This window comes from Culex pipiens, chromosome 1 (assembly GCF_016801865.2).
Source record: "Culex pipiens pallens isolate TS chromosome 1, TS_CPP_V2, whole genome shotgun sequence".
In the NCBI taxonomy this organism is placed as follows: Eukaryota; Metazoa; Arthropoda; class Insecta; order Diptera; family Culicidae; genus Culex; species Culex pipiens.
In genome coordinates, this window is record NC_068937.1 from 113,453,192 (window position 1) to 113,473,093 (window position 19,902).

Consider the following 19,902-nt stretch of genomic DNA (forward strand, 5'->3'; position numbering starts at 1 on the left):
ATTACGCAAAAAAACACAGATCGTTCCCCAGGGGGAAATTCCTCACCGGTTGAGAAACACTGGTATAAGTGGATCGCCGCGAGCACCATGCTAAGAAGTTTGGTGCTCCGGGACCCTCTTGGATGGGACATCGTATTTTCCAAATGAACTGGACACTATTTGCCGTGGCCACAACTCGCTAAAAGTTTTTGAAACCGCATAGATAAAAAGAAAAAAAAAACGGTAATTCTGCCTTTCGAATTACTCATCCAGTACGTCGCAATCATTCGCTAGTCTTGTTATTCTGATGAACACCACGGAACAGCTGACTCTGATAGCTGTTCATTCTAACTCGCGCGCGATGGCGTTCATCCGATGCCGGAAGTTACCCGAGCGCCGCGTTCATCCCGAACCCGCGTGTGTCCCGATCAGCTGTCTGTGGCTCGACAGGACATTCCACGCCTGGTGGTGGCACCGTCGCCAGTCAGTATCGTCGCGAGTCCTGAACCTAGTCGTTGGTCGTCGTCGCCGTCTGCCGTCCTTTTGGGTTGAGAAGAGCCACCACCCCCTGACCTCCCTCACAATCGCTGAGAGGGGGAGGTCACACCTTTGCTTCGCTTCTCTGTGGACTAAATCGCTTTCCGCGGGGGATGTTTTTGGTCACCTAGCAGGGTCGTTTACCTTTGGACGGGCGAAACTTCTGGATTGTATGGTAAATTCTGGATTGAGAAGCCGGAATTGAATCGAATCAACGTATGAATTGAGATATAGCTGCACGAGGAATTAAAGAAAGCAAATGTGCGTGTAATTGTGTGTATTTGTTTACGAGAGCAAGTGTTGAAAATCTCGTCCCACAAATTCCCAAATAGGAAAATCCCCCGTGAGCGAGCCTCGGGGAAATCGTACCACGAGGAAAATAGATAAATTCACAGTGTTCATGGGGAAAATGATTAGATGCCGTCAAGTGGAAAATTAAGCTAGAATGATATGGTGAAAATTTATGACCCGCAGCCAAATTCAAACACATAAACAAGTGCGTGAGGCATTTTCCATGTGTTTTCTACGGTGGAAATGGTTTGTGAATGAATAAGGAAGAACCCCGGCTTGGAATTTTGTGAAACTATGCGGAATTAATTACCAAACTTTTGAGACCAGCCGGGAATGGGATTACACATTCTCACGCCGGGTTAGGAAGGATTTTACCGAACATAAATCTTTGCGGCGGGCTTTGGATTGTGGTAGCACGGTGAGTGTCGTGAGATGTTGGAATTCCAGTGGAATGGCTGCAATACTGCCCAACTTATATCATTTTTTTGTAGGCAAATAAAGTACATTATCTGTAACTAATATTTCGTTCTACTTTTACGTAGAACATGTCCCTGTAAAAAATCTTTGAAAATAGATTAGAGTGTTGATACGAGTTTTACGTTGGAACACAGTTAGTTGTAGGTTATCTCATTGCGGTTCGAAATATAAATTTAAATTGAAGATAAACAATGTATTCGAATACAGTACAGACTAGATTATCCGAAGTTCTTAAAAAAACCCTTCTGATAATTTGTGATTCGGATTTTTTTCGCTGTCTTTTACTGTTTTGATTAACCGACAATACATTTTTATGTTATGTCCTACCGTAATTGTACGCTTAATTGCCCCAGCTGTAATTTTTTGTATGATCCTCTTGCCACAAACAACTTGGACGTTGGTTGAAAACGACCTATGTCCCTAGATTTATGCGTAGGGGATGGTGGGGAGACTTGATCCCCGGGGACACTTGATCCCAAGCCTGTATCTCGTCAGCATGTGGGTAAAACAATTAGCTTTGCTCTAGAAAGTTGTGCGAAATTGACCAAAACTCATTGTAGAAAACAAAGAAAAAAAAATAAAAAATGTTTAGATTGAGTTACACACATTTTTCTAAAAAGTACTGCAAAAAAAATCCAAGAGATCTTTTTTCTTTGTTTTGATAAGAATAGAAAACACTCAAAACTTATTCAAAAAAATATTTTTTATACATGAATTGTTTCATAAACATATCAACTCCAAAACTCTTACGCATTTGACGTTAAATTTATCGTCATACTATTTTTACAATCAATTGTTTAAAAAAGTGCGTTTAGGAAGACTTGATCCCTGCATTTTCACAGTCACTGGAATCAGCCTCAAGATTTAATAATTGGGCGGGGTTTTCGTACATAGTTTTCTTTAATATAGTTGTACATAACTTACTGCAGTTTGAACAATTTTTCAAAAGTTTTGTAAACAAAAATTACCAGCTTTTGTAAACATGCTCAATTTTGGTCTAAAAAAGAAAATTTAATGTTTTTAAATATTTTGCATGCTAAACTTATTATTTTTTGAACACAAACGTACAGGTTCAATGTGAAATTGCTGTAACTTATAGAAAATTAACAGTTTGGATGAATAAGAAACATTTTGCTTAAGATATCTTAAAAATGTTGAAAGGGGGATCAAATTACCCCCAACATTTTGAAAATGCCGGTTTAAAATATTTTTTTAAAACGCTTGGCAAGATTCGAAGAGTTTATCTGATGAAATACCCTTATCAGCCAAACATAGTTGAATGTTTAAGCTTTCAATTCATGCAAAAAGTTGATAGTTTTGTGAGAAATTGACAGAGTTATGTGCGATACAAAAAAAGGGGATCAAGTCTCCCCACTCTCCCTACGGTTGTACACTCCAGACTCCATTATCTAATCCAATCCTAGCGCAGCCAGTCTTTCAAGGGCATCCTGGAAAAAGGTCTTAGGTTGATTAACGCATAGCATCCCCTTGTAAGTATTAACTTTTACAGTGCCCTATCGCATCGGAAAGCATTAAAACTTCACAAACGTTAAAGCGGCCAGGCCAGTTGCGTTAAGTTAACCGCAAAGATGATTCGTTGAATTGCATTGAACTTGAGCACGATTGAACACTGAACACTGCATAGTACAGTCCAGACTCGATTATTCAAGATATTCGGAAAAATTTCACTCCGATCTTGCACACAATCCAGAAATTGCCAAGGAACGAACCAAAGATCAACACAAAACGTAAAAGTTGAGATTTTTTTAAAATAATTTGATATTTAGCAAATTGTTGATAGTAGCATTATGTTCAAGCATACTTTCGGTTCCGAAAATTCGATAATCAGGCTCTTAAAGTTTTGAATTTAATTGGCTTATTGGCTTATTTTAACACGAAAAATTAAAACTGAATTTCAATTTCAATTAATAATTTCACTTGATGATGATTCGCATACGTTGGCAGAAATTTTTCATGTAGACTAGAAAAACATCCTGTCGCGCCGTTCGTCTCAATTAAATTCCCCAAATCTCAAAATCAAGATACACACAACTTGACGTGTTCTCGTGAACAAATAACATCCTTTTGCAGCAGAGCGGGTAACATGTTTGCCGCGACATGTACACGCAGAATTATCTACCGGTTCCCAATTTTCCATCAAGCATGATTTGTTTTTTTTTCCAAGAAATGTGACAAAAAATACTTCTGAGAAAGAAAAGCGAGTCGAAAACCCCACTTGGAACCTCGCTGCTTTCTTTTTTTTTTTTGTTTCAAAGTATCGCCATGTTACAGTACAGCCATGTTTGATTTTGTTTCTTTGCTCAGCAATATGGTCTTGTTTTGCCAAGACTTTTCCTCAGATGTCGACAGTGTTGAGGTTTATCTCGAAGCAGGGCCGTAGCCAGGATTTTTGTTCAGGGGGGGCTTGGGTGCAAAAATTCAAGGAGTATAAAAATCAGCAAATCATTTATACCATCACTTGGTTTGTGGTATAATTATTGAGATGAATTGTAAAATTTTAATGTAATGTATGCAAAAAAGTTTTCGAAGATTTTCATATTAAGTTATCAATGTATTTATTGAAGAAACTCGTTCGTCATTTTTTTTCTTTATTTTAACAGCTAGTTTGTATTAAAGGAGTAGAGAAAGTGTTTTTTTTAACATTTCCTTGAATTGTTTAATTGTAATCCAATTTCGTGATAAACGTCGCTAAATTTAAAATATACTTAACTTGAATCAAATTTTTGAAAGCATAAATTTTTTTAAAAAGAAATATCGATTTATCTAACCATAAGTATTATGTCTGGATTTACATTTTCAGCTGTGTGATAATTGTGATGGTTTATCTAACATTTTTCATTTTTTCTAGCACAACATAAAACTCATAACTGGAATATTTGTTTTTCTTAAAATTTTATAAACAAACTTAAACAATGTTTTATTTTAATTGTTCTAAGCTATTGAAGCCATTTCATATTTTGCGAAGCTCCTGGTGCTCTCAAAAATAAATAATTTTAATGAAATACAAAAAAATATAATCGTTGAAATTTCAGCTTCTGAAGTGTCTCCATGGCAACAAAAAAAAATTACGTCGAATCTCAAGTTTACATCAACTGAGTTTACATGTGATTCATTTTTTCCGTGTCGAGTAAATTCACATTTTTTTCTGTGTAGGCCTATAATAAATATATATTTGAAGAAAAAAAATCAGTGCCTGTGTTTAATTTTAATGTGTTCAAAAATTTAGATAAAATGTATTTAATTAATTTTTTTAACGCCAAAATATTCACTGGAAGAGTTGTGAATAATGCATATGTAACCATTTTTAAATGCATATGTAACCGTTAAAATTTTCCTCAATTGCATCAAACATTAAAACGAATCATGTTTAACTTTAATATTCCGACTAAACGCCATTTTCAAATTCATTACTCATTGTATTCTGAAAATTTGTCCAGAATTTGAGCAAAAATAAAATTTTAAAACATGACAAAAAAATTTAATTAGATCTCAATTCTAAAGATAATTTTTAATAAAATTTTAATCTATACACCGTAATCTGGGGTGAATCGGGACTACAGTCTGAATAGGGACAGCAGTTTTTAGAGCACTTAAAGCTTTCAAATTTGAAAATGGATGTACACATTTTGTTGGCCTGACTCTGTTCTCACCGAAACCAACCAGAAAAATCAAAATATTGTGCTCCAACATGGTTAAAACTGCTGTCCCAATTCGCCCCATGTGTCCCGATTGACCCCAGTTTACGGTACATGTTTAATAATTTAGGATTGTAACCATTTATTAAAATCGATGTTTGTTCAAGCGATATCTTGACTCTAGGAATGGTTTAGAAATTTTATATTTACGAAACCTTGCTAAATTAAAAATAAAGAAAACTTTATGTAAGAATTCATAAATTGATTAGTTTTATCCTGTAAATCTAATCTTAGTCTGCACTTGAATTCAAACATACCAATATTCGAAGCATCAAAAAAATAAGATTATTAAAACATAATTTATTGAAATGATTGAAAATTATTTTTTGAATGTCTTTATTTAAAAATGATAAAAAATGTTTTTTTTTATAATTTAAGGATTTTTTTAGTTGTAATTATTTTATATTTTTTATGTATTTGATTTTTTTCATTTTTGGAATTTCTGATTTTTTTGAAATTATCATGTGTAATTATTATCTTAAATTTTTGTTTTAAAAGTAAAGAATACTTTATGTAAGAATTCTTAAATCAATTACATTTTTCCTGTAAATCAAATCTTAGTCTGAATTTTGCTACAAGAACTATATTTTACTTTCAAACGAAAATTTTAAAAAATGTCCTGTAGTACGGAGACTCTTAAAACTCCATACAAAAAAATCTCAAGGAACGGTCAAGAAAAGGTTTACGAAAAGACTTCTCTTAAGCGGTACGCAGCTGAAAAGGAACAGAAACAAAAAGCGTCGTTTGATATTTCTTCGGGAGCAATATGTGTTGATGAAATTTTGATTTGTTTATTTGGATGCGACTGAAAATAACGTTTGAAAATAATGTATTCGCTTAAATAATATTGAAGAATTGCCTCATGAAGCTGACTATCAAAACGTTGAATCTTAAAATGCTGAAATAAGGGAAAAGCCATTACAAAAATCACTTAATTTTCTGGTAAATATAAATTAATTTAGGAATACTAGAATTCAAACATAAAAATATTTAAAGCATCCAAAAATTAAGATTGAAAAAACATAATTTATTGGATTTTGAATAACTTAATTTTAAAATGATATTTTTTTTAGTTTAGGATTTCTTAAGTATCAATTATTTTATTAATTTTTCAGTTTTAGATTTTTTTATTTTTGGAATTTCAGATTTTTTGATATTATTCTGTTGAATTGTTATCTTAAATTTTTTATGTTTTTATTATTTTTATTTTTGATTTCTGGCATTTCTTTGTCTTATACCAAAAAAATTAAATCAAAAATTATGAAAATTTAGAAATTTGAAAGTGTAAAATTTTTAAATCTTCAATTAGCCGTTGCAAATATTATTCTGAAGTTTATGTCACTAAACTCTGACCAAAGTTGAGAGGGTTACAAATCAAAACTACAAGCTATGGTTTTATTATTTTAAGTGTTCAAAACACACTTTAAATCAGTACAGTTGTTTTGCATCATTAGTTTTCAAAATATCTAGCTGATGGCGAAATCCTTTTTTCGTGAGAAAAAACTTTCCGCGGTTCCGCGACATGTTACAAAAATTCTAAATATTTTAAAAACGAGCCCAAACATGTCGTATATGATTATCAAAGCAGGAAAAACATTTCAAATTTGTTTTCCGGACCGACCTGGTCGCTGGTCCTAAAAAGACTTAATCGAAATAAGTTATTTCCATTAAAATTGTGAAGCTATTTTTTTTTAAATATTGTATTTGCTCTCTGTTTTTTGGTCCATTTTGAAAAGGTGGCAACATAATTTTGGAAAATATTTACAATTGATATTCAGAAATAAGAAATTATAAAAAAATAATAAAGAAATTTTAAACTTTTCAAAATGCAAAATCTAATCTGTAAAATCTAAAAAATATAAATTAAATAGTTTAAAAATGAATTATTGATCAGAAATTATATAATTTGAAAGTGATGTTTAATTAATTTAATTTCAGAGTTGTTGAATCCAAGCTTAATTTTTTTTAACGTTTTGAATTTTTATCATTTTATTTCTTCCTTTAAAAATCGCAAGCTCATGCACAAAGTGAAAATTAGTTGATAATAAGTATTCACTTAGTTGATCTTCCGATTTTTGATATATTAAATAAAAATTGGAGAATGGCCACGGTGGAAACTAAAAAATGTGACCAAAAGAAAGCATTTTGGACGAGTGGTTTCGGAAAAAAGGTTTACGAAAAAGTAATAAAAAAAATACACGCAGATATTTCTCAAGCATTTTTCTCTAAGGTCTTAGATATGTGACTAACCATATTTCTAAAACCAAAACGATAAAATTAGAATTGTATTTCTGATAATAGTCAAAATTCACTCAAATGTTTTTCATATTAAATGCTTTCGTTTTTGAAAACAAAATCTAAATATTTTTGAGAAATTATGATAAATTTTGAAAAATGTAGAGAAAAAACATGTATTAACAGTTTAAAGGTTTTAATGCAAATAAAGGAGGGCTATTAATTTTACAATCCAAATTCGACTAGCCGAAGCCTCGATTATCCAAAGTTTCGATTATCCAAAGTTCGAAGGACTTCGGATAACCGAATCAGGAACAAATGAAATCGGCATGTTTTATTTGCTTGTTTTTGACATCAAATTCGGCATCTGTTTTTTTAATGGTCCAATACACCAAGTTTTTGGTTTGGTTTCAAAAGCACCCAAAAAGCAAAAACTAGAAATTTGGTTTATTAGACCTTTAAAAAAAACACCAGAAATATTTCTTGACCTCCATTTTGACCGCCACATTGAATCCAAAAATTCTAAATTATTTTATGGTTCTTCAGGGGTCATACTCTACAATCAAAAATAAGACAACAAGATCTAAGGATTTTTGCTGTCCCTATTCAGACTGTAGTCCCGATTCGCCCCAGATGACGGTAATTATTTCTATGCAGCCCCTTAGAGCAGTCCGCTCGGAAATTGCTATTTTCGATGGTTAATAACTTTTTAGCAAAAAACCCAAAAAAATAAGGTGTCTTCGGGAAAGTTTTTCCAAATTTAAAGAAGATATTAGTTCTGAAAATTGATAAGAACTGGATAGTTATTGCGCCTTCCATTGGTCAAAAACTGAAACAGTTGCTTTTCTCCATACAATTTGACGATTTTGCCCAAACTTGGTGGTCAGTGGTCAGAAAAAGCTCAAATTTTGGAACTTAGGCTAGTGATGCGTAAATCTTTGATTTCAGGGGATAGCCCCAAGTAAGCCCAGATTTGGACCATGCTAACCAATGTAATGCTAAAACTACAAGATAAATTAGATGTTACTGAATGGAACAATGTTCAAATCTGCAGCTCAATTTTTAAATATCCAAATTTTGGATCCATAATCTACAAAAACTGAGCCCGGCAATGGACAGGAAAATTACTTAGTTTGATCAATCAATTCTTGATTCTCTATCTTACAAATTATTTCTGGGAAGAGAACACACAATCATTGATTTAAGATTTTTTTAAGGTAGTTCAATTTAAAAAAAATTGGAAAAAATTTCGGGGGGGGGGCTGCAGCCCGGAAGCCCCCCCCCTGGCTTGTCTCGAAGTTAGATGGATGTAGGTAGGTTCTCTCAGCTCTCAGCCTGTAAATCCCTGCTGTGACTGAAGATTGTGTCTGTTGATTGATTGCGTTGTGGCGAACTGCTGGCAAAGGGAATTGCAAGGGAGCAAATATTGAATTTTCAAATTAACCTTTTGATATGTGATCACGGAGACTGTTTGGTAAAAACAAATCAAGCCTGTTTGCTTGTTTGTTTTGAAATTCAAGCTTTCCTTATAAGCTGGTTTATAAAAACAGCTCTTGGTTGTGATAAGAGTAAAAAGTATTTACATCAGGTTCCACCGAGATTTGAACTCGGATCGTTGGATTCAGAGTCCAAAGTGCTAACCATTACACCATGGAACCAACTTAACTAATTGTTCACATTTAACGTGAAGGTTGAAATTTGTGGCGAGCCATACGTTTTCAAAAGTGAAAGGTCGTTTAGTGACTTTCTAAAAGATCGTTTGAACGGCGCGCATCAGATGAATGAGTGAGATATTTTTACCTTACGCGCAGTCATAACTTGGCACAACGCTATGGTGTTTTCGGTCTAAGCGTTACTAAATTTAGATCGCTTCCGATTTGGGACGACCAATTGGTGACGTTTGTCACAACGAAATGACGACCAACTGCCCAAATGCCTAAATAACATCCAGGAATTCCATTGAAGAGCGTTCTGCTGATTCATTGAAGCGCGCTTACAGGTGAATTATATAACATTTATGAATAAATTAGCATCGGCAATCGGTACCTCACTTAGACCCGTTAGGCATTCGGCTCTGAATTGAATTAGTCATTCGCCAAATGCGCCTTAATTGTGGCACTTTGTAGAAGTACAAAAGACCATAATTTCACCCCATAATTTGGCGTTGACTCCGACCGCAATGACTTCGATAAATTTTCCCCCAAAAACCAAAACGGTCCCTTCCTTGATGTGGTGGGAAAGCTAAAAGAAGAACCAACGTATTGGATTGTTGAGTCGTGATTTATTAGTTTTCTTACCCAGGGTGGTAAACCGCGCACGAGAACGTAGTGAAATATTGGAAATAAAGCACCCTCGAGTGAGAGGGGAGCTTACGGAATTTTCTTAATTGATTTGGTCAACATTTTGGCGGAGCATGAATATTTAAAAAAATTTACTGCACATCAATTTTGTTTTTCGAATGTCGTACTGCTCCACCGTCACGAGATATCAGTGAATGGAGCTCGGATTCGTGATCAGGGACATAAATTACCTCTTAGGACAAAGTTTCACGCAAATCGAAGAGGGGTCAGGGCAACTGCTGTGTAAGTTGACGGAGATAATGAAAGGGGTAGTAAAAAAGGGATAGTAACGTCCCTCCGTCACGAGATATCGATTTCGCTGTAAATGTTTTCAAAATCGGAAAAACGACGGTTTTGGAAACTTTTCTATGTTTACAAATTCGACAACAAAGAGTTACCAGATTCCCTTACAGGACATTTCAAAAGGGCGTTGAATGTTTGGCCCTTTTGAAATGTTAGTTTTTGTTTTAAAAATATTGTTTTCAAAAAGATCCGAAAATTTCATTATTTTTTTTTCCACAACACATTTTTAAATCGGCCCAATTTAAAAAAAAACTGCGACTATTTTCAACAAAGTAACCTAAAAATTACTATAACTTAAAAACGGTGCACTGCAAATTGTCCAAAATTGTCAAACTTACGGACCTGATCCTGCAATAACGGAATTCTAAAATTAATCAAACTTTGTTGTAAATGACTTTGTGGACAGTACTTTAGGGGATGAAAAAAAAATATTTCGTACCCGTAGTTTTGAAGATACTAACATGTCTGTTACAAAAATCTGGGTGCAAAAGCTCTGGTTGATGTGCACCGTTAAGTACTTTTTGACTGCAAATTCTATTTTACATAGAATAATGAAGTGAAAAATTGCTGCGACCAATATTTCGATTTTTTGAAAAAAATAGTATTGATTCAAAAAATCATCACTCGGTCAAAGATTTTTTGTGCGTTTTGGAAATTTCTGAAAAGTTAGCATGTCTCCTAAAACATACCAGAAAATTAAAAAAAATAAAAATAGTTTTGTATTTATTGAAAATCAAGTTTAAGTGACAAAAAAAGTGAAAATAAAAAATCGCAAATTTTTTACCCTGTATCATATTTTTTCAGTATAGTCCTTATCCATACCTACAACTTTGTTTCAGCCGGATTTAAAAATACAAAAACTAAAGTTAAAAAAAATACCGATTTCGAATAGAGAATTGCTCATGTGGCAACATTAGAAGCACGCTGGAATTAGATGCTGTTCCTCTTAGTATACGAAGACAAAGTTTACCACCCACTAAAGCGTCCATTCTTCAACGTTATCGCGTAATACATTGTTTTCCCCAGATCAGTCAGTTGTCTTCCAGGTATGCTGCTCCTTGTTACGCCATTCATCTTTCACCTGACATCTTGAAAAAAGTTGTTTATTTGCTTAACCACCGTTTTTGCTCTCTTCTGGTTCCTTCCAAGTACGTGCGGCACATATATGGTAGAGCATTGAACAATACCAGTGTGTCAAAGTGTGGGCGGTGGTTACGACTTTAATGATTAAGTCTTCCCGGTAGCACAATGGCATCTCAGGTGTCACCGAGTCTTCCCACATGCCAAATTGTCAACTTGACAAAAGGTTGCGTGTTGGCGAAAAAGATGGATTGATGAAAACTCTTGCTGTGTTAATTGAACTCTTTGAACTACTATCTAAGAAAATTTCCAACAATTTCCCAAGATTTCGTCACCACTCATGTTGTGGTTGTGACATAAATCAACCGTAAACCATTAGGCAAAACCACACACAGGGAAGCCCTCCGTCGTCGGTTCTTGAGCTGTGTCCTGGGCATGTGTTTACCTATGAGACCGTTTCGTTGCTCATTAAGCGCGCGCGGAATTCTATACTCGGTGGTGGTCTTTAGCCGCAAAAACCTCCTACCTCCACACACACAGACAAGTCTCCCCCTTATTCAAAAGGAAAGCCGGTGTAATCATTAGCTAAATGGCCCAGGAGACCCGTTCGGGCGAGATGAATGTCTGTTAGGGTGGTCCAAATCTGGGCTTTCTCGGGGGCTTCCCCCTGAAATCAAAGATTGATACATCACTAGGCTAAATTCCAAATTTGAGCTCATTCTGATCACGGGAACCCCTCCCTCCAATCGCTTGAAGTTTGTATGGGAAAAAACGTCAAATTATAAGGAGAAACGCAACTGTTTTAAGTATTTATCTGTGTAGGGGGCAACGGTCGTCCAATCTTTATCCATTCTCATATGTAGGACCATCGTTAAATTTTGGACAACTTTCCCGAAGACACCACCTTTTAAAAATTTTTGCTGAAAGTTATTAGCATCCGAAAAGGACCATTGCGCGGCCGGCTCAAAGCCCCTTAAAGCCGTCTGCACAAAATTGATCATTTTCAGAATCTAATAACATTTCAGCAAAAATATGGTGTCTTCGGGAAAGTTGTTCCAAATTTAATGAAGGTCCTTTATCTGAGACTTGATAAAGATTGAAAGACCATTGCGCCCTCCACAGGTAAAAAACAGAAACAGAAACTTCAAGCGATTTGAGGCAGGGATTCCCGTGGTCAGAATGATGAATTTGGAATTTAGCCTAGTGATGGATCAATCTTTGATTTCAGGGGGTACACGGAGAAAAAAGTGTTCCTAAAATTGTGAACAAGCGTTCATGAAAATGGGAACCACGAACAAAGTGTTCAAATTTCATGGTACGTTTTTCAAAATCGTACCATGGGATTTGAACACTTTGTTCGAGGTTCCTATTTTCATGAACGCTTGTTCACGATTTTAGGAACTCTTTTTTCTCCGTGTAGTACCGAGATTTGGATTTGGACACCCTAATCTCTGTGTTACATCGCAGCATGACATATTTAGGTGTGTGTGTTCTGTTTATGTGGATAATGTTAGTATTTGAGCAAATTATAGACATACACCTCATAAACTAGAATAGTTGCCGGAAAAGGGTTATTCATTTTTAAATTAAGTAGAGAAAAATTACAATTTTATTCTACAATCAATTTCAATTAAAATGATATCTTCAAACTTTTTTCTATTATCAATAAAATGATTAAACAAATGAAGTGAGAGTACAACAACTATTTTTTAAATTTTCATGAAGCAAGCACTTCATCATACTGCATTAAGTTGATTGCTTACGTTTCAAGAACAGAGCAGGAGAGCGTGCATTGTTACGAGGTCCTGGGCTTCCCTCGTACACTCAGATGCTATTTAGCAGAATAATGAAATGACTAACATTATAAAAGGGCGTAATATTGAATGTTTGGCCTTTTTGCAATGTAAGTCTTGATTTGAAAATTTTTGAAATATTGCTTTCGAAAAGATCGGAAAATTTCACAAATGTTTCATTTTTTAACATTGAAAACCGGACCATTAGTTGCTGAGATATCGACATTGAAAAATGGTGGGCTGTTTGGGTGAGACTTAGAAAACATCAATTTTCCTGTTTTTAAACCATTGCATTGCAATATCTCAGCAACTAAAGGTCGTATCAACAAAGTCTGCAGAAGCAAAATATAGAGAATTTTCTCAGCTTTTCCAAAATATTTTTTTCAAAAGTGGACAAACATGTGCACTGATTTTAAAAAATGAAAAACTGCGACTATTCTGAAAAAAAGTTACCTTAAAATGGCTATAACTTGAAAACGGTGCACTTTATCAAAATTTCACTAGAGTACTTTTTGATTGCAAATTCAATTTTACATTGAAAAATGAAGTTGAAAAATTTTTGCGACCAAAAATTCGATTTTTTGAAAAAAATCAGCATTGATTAAAAAATTCATAACTCGGTCAATGATTTTTTGCACAACTTGGAAATTTCAGAAAAGTTGGCATTTATGTCCTCTAAAACATATAAAAAAATAAAAAAATAAAAATAATGTTTGTTTGCAAATCAAGTTTTAGTGATAAAAAGTTAAATAAAAAAATCACCAATTTTTCTACCGTGTATTATTTTTTTCCAGTGTAGTCCGTATCCATACCTAAAACTTTGCCGAAGACACCAAATCGATCGAAAAATTCCTTCAAAAGATACAGGATTTTTGAATTTTCATACATCATTTTTGTATTGACATCTGCCAAATTTGTATGGAAAATTATATGGACAAACTAATGGTGCAAAATGGCTTCTTTGGGCGGATGTGCGACAAAAGGTCGAAAGTGGATAAAAGGTCCAATGGATAAAACGTCGAAAGGACAAAAGGTGGAATGTGAAATAATGAAACAAATAATTATAAACTTTGAAAAATTCTTTGAAAAAAATATTAAAATTTAAAAAAATATAAAAATGCAACGCTGATTTTTTCTTTGAGTTAATCCTTGGTTTATCCATCTATCCTATTAAGGAATATTTTCTCAAACAAACAGAATTACTTCCAAAACTTTTTTTGAGAAGATTTCCATTCTAATCTAATCTAATCTAATCTAACCCCTTTTTTTTTGAGAAGATTTCCATTCTTTCAAAAAATAGCAACCTATTCTTGACTATCATAATAATGTTGTGAGTTTTTCCATTCTTTCAAACATGAGCAGTTCTTTTAAATAAAGGTCGACTTCTAGAATATTTGTTAAGTTTTTTTTCAATTGAACAACTTATTCTTGAATGTCGTAATGATTTTGTGAGTTTTTCCATTCTTTCAAATATGAGCAGTTCTTCAAAAAAAAAATCAACCTCTAAATATTTTTTTAGATTGCATTATTTTGCATTATTTTATGCAATTTAATGTAATTTTACACCCTAAAATATGTGTCCCATCAGCATGGGAAACCCACTTGACCGAAATTTCAAGCCCATATATGCATTTATCCTTTCAGCTTGTCAACGGTCTGGTGGCCGAGTGGGCTAAGGCGCCAGTCCTTACTGTTGGTGCTGGGTTTTGAATCCCGTCGGTTGCAACTTTTTTTTGTGTTTACAAAAATTGTACATGCAGCGTGTAATATTAAGTGTTTATTTTGACGAAAGTGATTTTTGCTGTGTTTTATTTTATTTTTAAACCCCTATTCTTGACTGTCGTATTAATTTTGTGAATTTTTCAATTCTCTCAAATATTAGCGGTTCTTTTTAAAAATACTTCTTCAAAAATATTTTACAAGTTTTTTTTTTATTTTTTTTGAAATATTTGAGAGACTTTTATATTTTTTTCAAATTTAAAGAGTTTTGAAAAATGAAAAAGTCTTGCTTCTTAAATATTGTTGCAAGTTTTCTATCCTTTTTCAATCTATCTTTCATGGTCACAATAGATCCTAAGAAAAATATGACTTCAAAAACATAGCTGCATGTATAAAAAAATCGATCGTATTTATTTATATTTTTTAAGATAAATCCCCCTAGCCCTTCCCCCCCTCTCTCCCATTCAAAAGTCTCCAAAAAACCGGGGCAAGTTATTATTCAGAAGAATTATAAATTTATAAGAATATAGAAGTGAAATTAAAGAAAAACGTTCAAATCACCTTTCCATAGCTGCTTTTCAGTATTTGTGTATTTCGACTCACATCAAAAGTTTTGTTTTATAACATATTTTTTTAATTCGGCCTTTTGTCCTTCCGACGTTTTGTCCATTCGGCCTTTTGTCCACTTTCGACCTTTTGTCCATTCGACCTTATGTCCATTTGACCTTTTGTCCATTCGACCTTTTGGCATTCGACCTTTTGTCATACTTTGGGCATACCGAAGGCACCAAAAAAGTTTCAGTCGGATTAAAAAAACAAAAATTAAAATTGAAGAAAAAAGACCGATTTCGTAGAGAATTGCTCAACTGAGTGTACTTCTTGCTCGTATCCTTCTTATGGCCAAAGTTCAAGGTTTTGTCTGGGGTCGTATTTTCGTAGTTTAAGCATTACCTTTTGTAGAAACTCACCTTGAAGAGTGAGCAAATTTTACAGAGCCAATTCTTGGCTTCTGCTATAGAAAACAGTAGAAGAGAGGGGCGCAATGTACGACAAATTTGTAAAACTTCATCCAAAGATGACACTGAAGATGGGGCAACCTAGCGAGCAGAGTGACATCTCGTCCTAAAATTATTATGGCGGTACGTAATCGGCTTGAGAAACGGCTTAAAGACAGGGATGCACTTTCATTTAATGAAAACAATAGATAATTTTATTAAGGCTATGTTTAACTTTGCTTTTTTCTCAAATAAGTGCGTCAGTAAGCATATTGAAATTATCTGAAAATCATCCGCATTCTAACCCTTTTCAACTGGAGGATTATCCCATAAACTTCAAGGCATCTCTATAATTCCACAATTAACGACGCTGGAATCCATCAAATGCAGCATCCATTTTTTGTTTTGTTTTGCGAAATGTGAGGTGGTTGGAGGTAACAATGCCTTTATGCCATCATCGCACTCCGTTTCACTCGCTGATCCCTCGGGGTGGATTATTCGAGGATTATGAAGCTTCGGGTGTTAAAGGCGAATTTTATTATGGGGTTACCTCGGGGCAGATGTGATACGGAGGTGATCTCTCCCCCCCACTCCCCCCCATGAAAATAAGTGCATTTTTCATTTTTATGGTGCAATACAACTGCTATTTCATGTTTGGATTTTTCATGAGGTGAGGATTATCCATCGTTATGGGTCTGTATTAACCAGCGGTTTGAAATCATTTGGTTTTAATTTGATACATGGAAAGCCTTAAGGAGGTTCTAGACTACGACAAACCAACTCGCATTTTTTGACAGTTTGTCAGTTGGCTTGCATTTGTTTGCAGAAACGTCATCCTTTATATATTTTGCTTTGTTTCCGAGTATGGAAAACTGTCAAACACAAAAATGTGTGAGCTTGTTTGTCATCGTCTAATATGTCCTTTTTTAACAGAAAAAATGAATAAATATTAACAAAACTCACGTTTAGGAACATTCAAAATTTATTAAAGGATTGCATCAGCAAAAAAAAAATCAGAGGTTTGTATGAGGTCATCAAAATATACATTTTTATTTATTAATAAAACAAATTTTAAGACATTTGGATGTATCATTGCCTTGATATAGGTATTTGAAATAAGCAGTTTCAAAAAACGAGTGCCACGATATCTCAACACTGCTTTGTCCAAATCGGCTCAATATTTTGAAGATTCGTTAAGCCAATTCTGTGTGTATGACAAAACCTGATTTTCAAAAAGTTTGCTAAAAAAATAATAAAAAATTTTTTGCCGAGATATGCCTTGAAAGTCTTCACCTTAAATTTCAGCCAATTTGGTACATCCCATCTCGAGATATCGTGGTACCCGTAAATCAACTCGGTGTTTAGAGAAAACGAACAGGAAGTTTGACAGTTCGCATTGCCCATGGCAATTTTTTTGGGTTTAATTCGTCTCTTACCTAGTTTATTCATAAAATATCTTCTTGAAACATTGAGGAGTGATTGAAAATCATCTTTTAAGTGGATTTAATAAGTTTTTTGAAATATGAAATTTTTCGTTTTTCTACATGTATGTAACCCCTTAAGTGCCAACACAATCATCGATCAGTCGTTTCCATTACTTAAAATAAAATCATTTAAAAAACTAAAAAACATTTTTTATAATTTTTTTTTCTGTTTTGTCTCAATTTATTCTTTTTGCCCCCCAAATTGGGGTGTTGTGCTGCGACATCGTTGAATTTATTTCTCCGGCAAAAAGAATAAATTAAGACAAAGCCAGGGATGGAATAATCGCGAAAAAAATCAATTTCGCTTGCGAACTTTCTTCACCCGCGAAAGAGAGAGGAGGCAAATCACGCAAAAGAAAATCGCTCCTGAAATTCTCCAAGAAAATCAGTCTGCTGATGATTTTTTGTGAATTTCCTTGTCAGCACCACACAAAAATATTTATTTCACTTTGTTTACACACATTGTCTATCTACAAAATGTGACAGGTCATTATTCGACGTGTGACGTTACACTGGCAAGTGTAGTAGTGAAAAAGATGTTCCGTCGAATAATCAAGATGATATTTTTTTTAGATTCTTTTTACCGATCTTTCGTGCGCGAGAGAGGAGAGCCATGCTCCCTTGGGATTTTTTCTCTCTTGATGAGCATTCAAAGATGTTCATTGATGATGATTATTCCATCGCTGGGCAAAGCAGAAAATTCTAAAAAATAATTTATGACGAAAAGCTTGAGATTTTTTAATATACGTATTACGACCTTAAGCCCACACCAATGATTTCCAATCACATAGTTTCCCTAAAGCCCAAACAAAATCAAGCTTTCCAATATTTACACTGCACCGGAAGCTATTCGGATTCAATTTCGTCATTCACTCGAATGCACTTCGATTTTTATTTTCGTTACGTGTATCTATACATTTCCGCGCAAAAATTTGGATTTCCCAATCACTTGTGGTCTATCTTTTTCAACACAAAATTCGATTCGGTTCGCGGGAAACCCAACTTACTTCCACTTCATTGTGCTAATCGAAAAAAAGAATTTCGGTTGTTCGGTCGATTGATAAACGTTTGCTTTATATTTGCTAGAAATGTTAACACTTTTTTTATAAATGCCTGATGTTTCTTCTTGAAATTCCTAAAAAGACAATTTTACTTTTCTGTACTTTTCCAGATAATTTCCAGTGAGCTTCCGTTGTTTCCCTGCAGCAAAAAGAAGAGACATTGTCACAATAATTCTTTGCGAACACAAAATTGGATAACATTTGCCTACCCTCATTTTTTCTTTGGGCGTAACACGCTAACAATGGCTGGCGGCTTCGACTGGAACCATGTTGAAACATATTTGGCAATTTTTTGTCTGAACGAGCTGCCTAGAGGGAACTGGTGAACAGAATCACCCAATTTGAATTTCCCCATCAGACGGAGCAAACATCCGACAGTTGGAAGCGTGTTTGGTGCGCGAGTGAGCGAAGCAGTGGAGACACTGCCAAAACGTTGGCAGTAAATTTGCATAGATTTTTGGGTGGCGCGACAACTTTTCACTTTTGCATTAAGTATTATTGGTTTTCATATTCTTGACTCAAAAATAGTTTCCCGAAACATTGTTGCAGCGTACTGGGAAGCATGCATTCTCTCGTCCTCACATATAACGGGGGAAAAGCTTCGAGCAAGTGCAGCTGTGCTGGTACCAAAGTCTCGTTCTTTTCTAAAATTGCAATTTGATTTGGCGGGAGATTTGTCATGCTTGCTTGCTGATTCTTTTTCACTTCGACTTTGAGTTTGACAATAACGACAACATAAGATTCGTCGAAACTTCTGAAATTTCCTCTCGAAGAAGATCTTGTTTGGGTTGGGATTAAAAATTAATATTGCTTAGTTTTTTTTTTATTACATTTTTCCTCTTCGGTTGTTTATTTATTATGTCACCATCTCTAAAAATGTTCCACAACACAATTTTCCAGTAATTGAAATTTAGTGAAATTATGATGTACACACCACAAAAAGATATTAAATTGTTTCGTTCAATAAAAATGTAAATTTTGCCTTCCTCACCTTAAGGATAGTATGCAGATCGAAAGGAAATGGGTCAAGAAACAGCTTTACGAACAGCAGAACAAAGGAGAGGGAGCGATTTCTTGGGGCTTTTCTTCACCCTCTCTGACTTGCTTGCGCTGCCGCTGCTGCCCATTTGAGTTTTTTCTTGACCGGGTCCTTCCGAAGTGCGTATACCGCTTTACTGAGGAAAGGCGCCATCTTGAAATCGACCCAAGTGCTTGTTTACAAACCAGTTCCGTAAAAAATACGTTTTAACGTGTGTCCGATCGTTAGTACTGTTGCTCTACCTGTGCAAATCGCCTCCCCCACCGAGTCCTCACCCGCTGATGCTGCCGGTCTGCTGCTCCCGGCCACAGTTGGTTTAAAATCCACCGTCAAAATACGCCTCACCTAGCTCGCCACTAGGTCAGATTAAAAGCTCCTGCCACCGCTATTCCTGCTGCTGTTCTATCATCCAGAGGTAAACGAGTCCCTCCTGGAAACAGCGATCTCCGTGCTGCTGCTGCACGTTGAGTCTGCAGGTAAAGCTGTGCTGAGCAATCGTTGATAACAACTTTGGTATAATCAGTGCAATCGAAAATTGGATGTAACCTCATGTAACCAAGTTGGATGTAAATAAAGATCGTGCTGCCTTGTCGTCTTTCATTCATCCCCCCGGTACGCCCTGTCCAGCTGCGCATCTGCCATCTCGCTTCAAATCAGAGCTGTCACATCGAGAAGCTCGTTCTGTATGTATACAACGGGGAACTCTTCTAACCAACGTCGATCCAAGAGGCTGAACAACACCGCTGTAGCAACGTGACAAGGTGTGAGTATCGTGTCTGAGCAGCTTGAATGTGTCTTGAACCCATACGCACTACACACACACGCCTTTGTGTCCAAAAATTAGCGCCATCTAT

The 19,902-nt window shown here is 34.9% G+C and overlaps 1 non-coding gene across 1 annotated transcript; it reads right to left on the reverse strand.

Annotated features, from left to right (window-relative positions):
* Nucleotides 1-8,821: 8,821 nt before the first annotated feature.
* On the reverse strand, nt 8,822-8,893 carry Trnaq-cug (transfer RNA glutamine (anticodon CUG)). The gene has a single exon. It is a non-coding gene; the product is annotated as a tRNA-Gln (tRNA).
* Between the last annotated feature and the right edge of the window lie 11,009 nt (nt 8,894-19,902).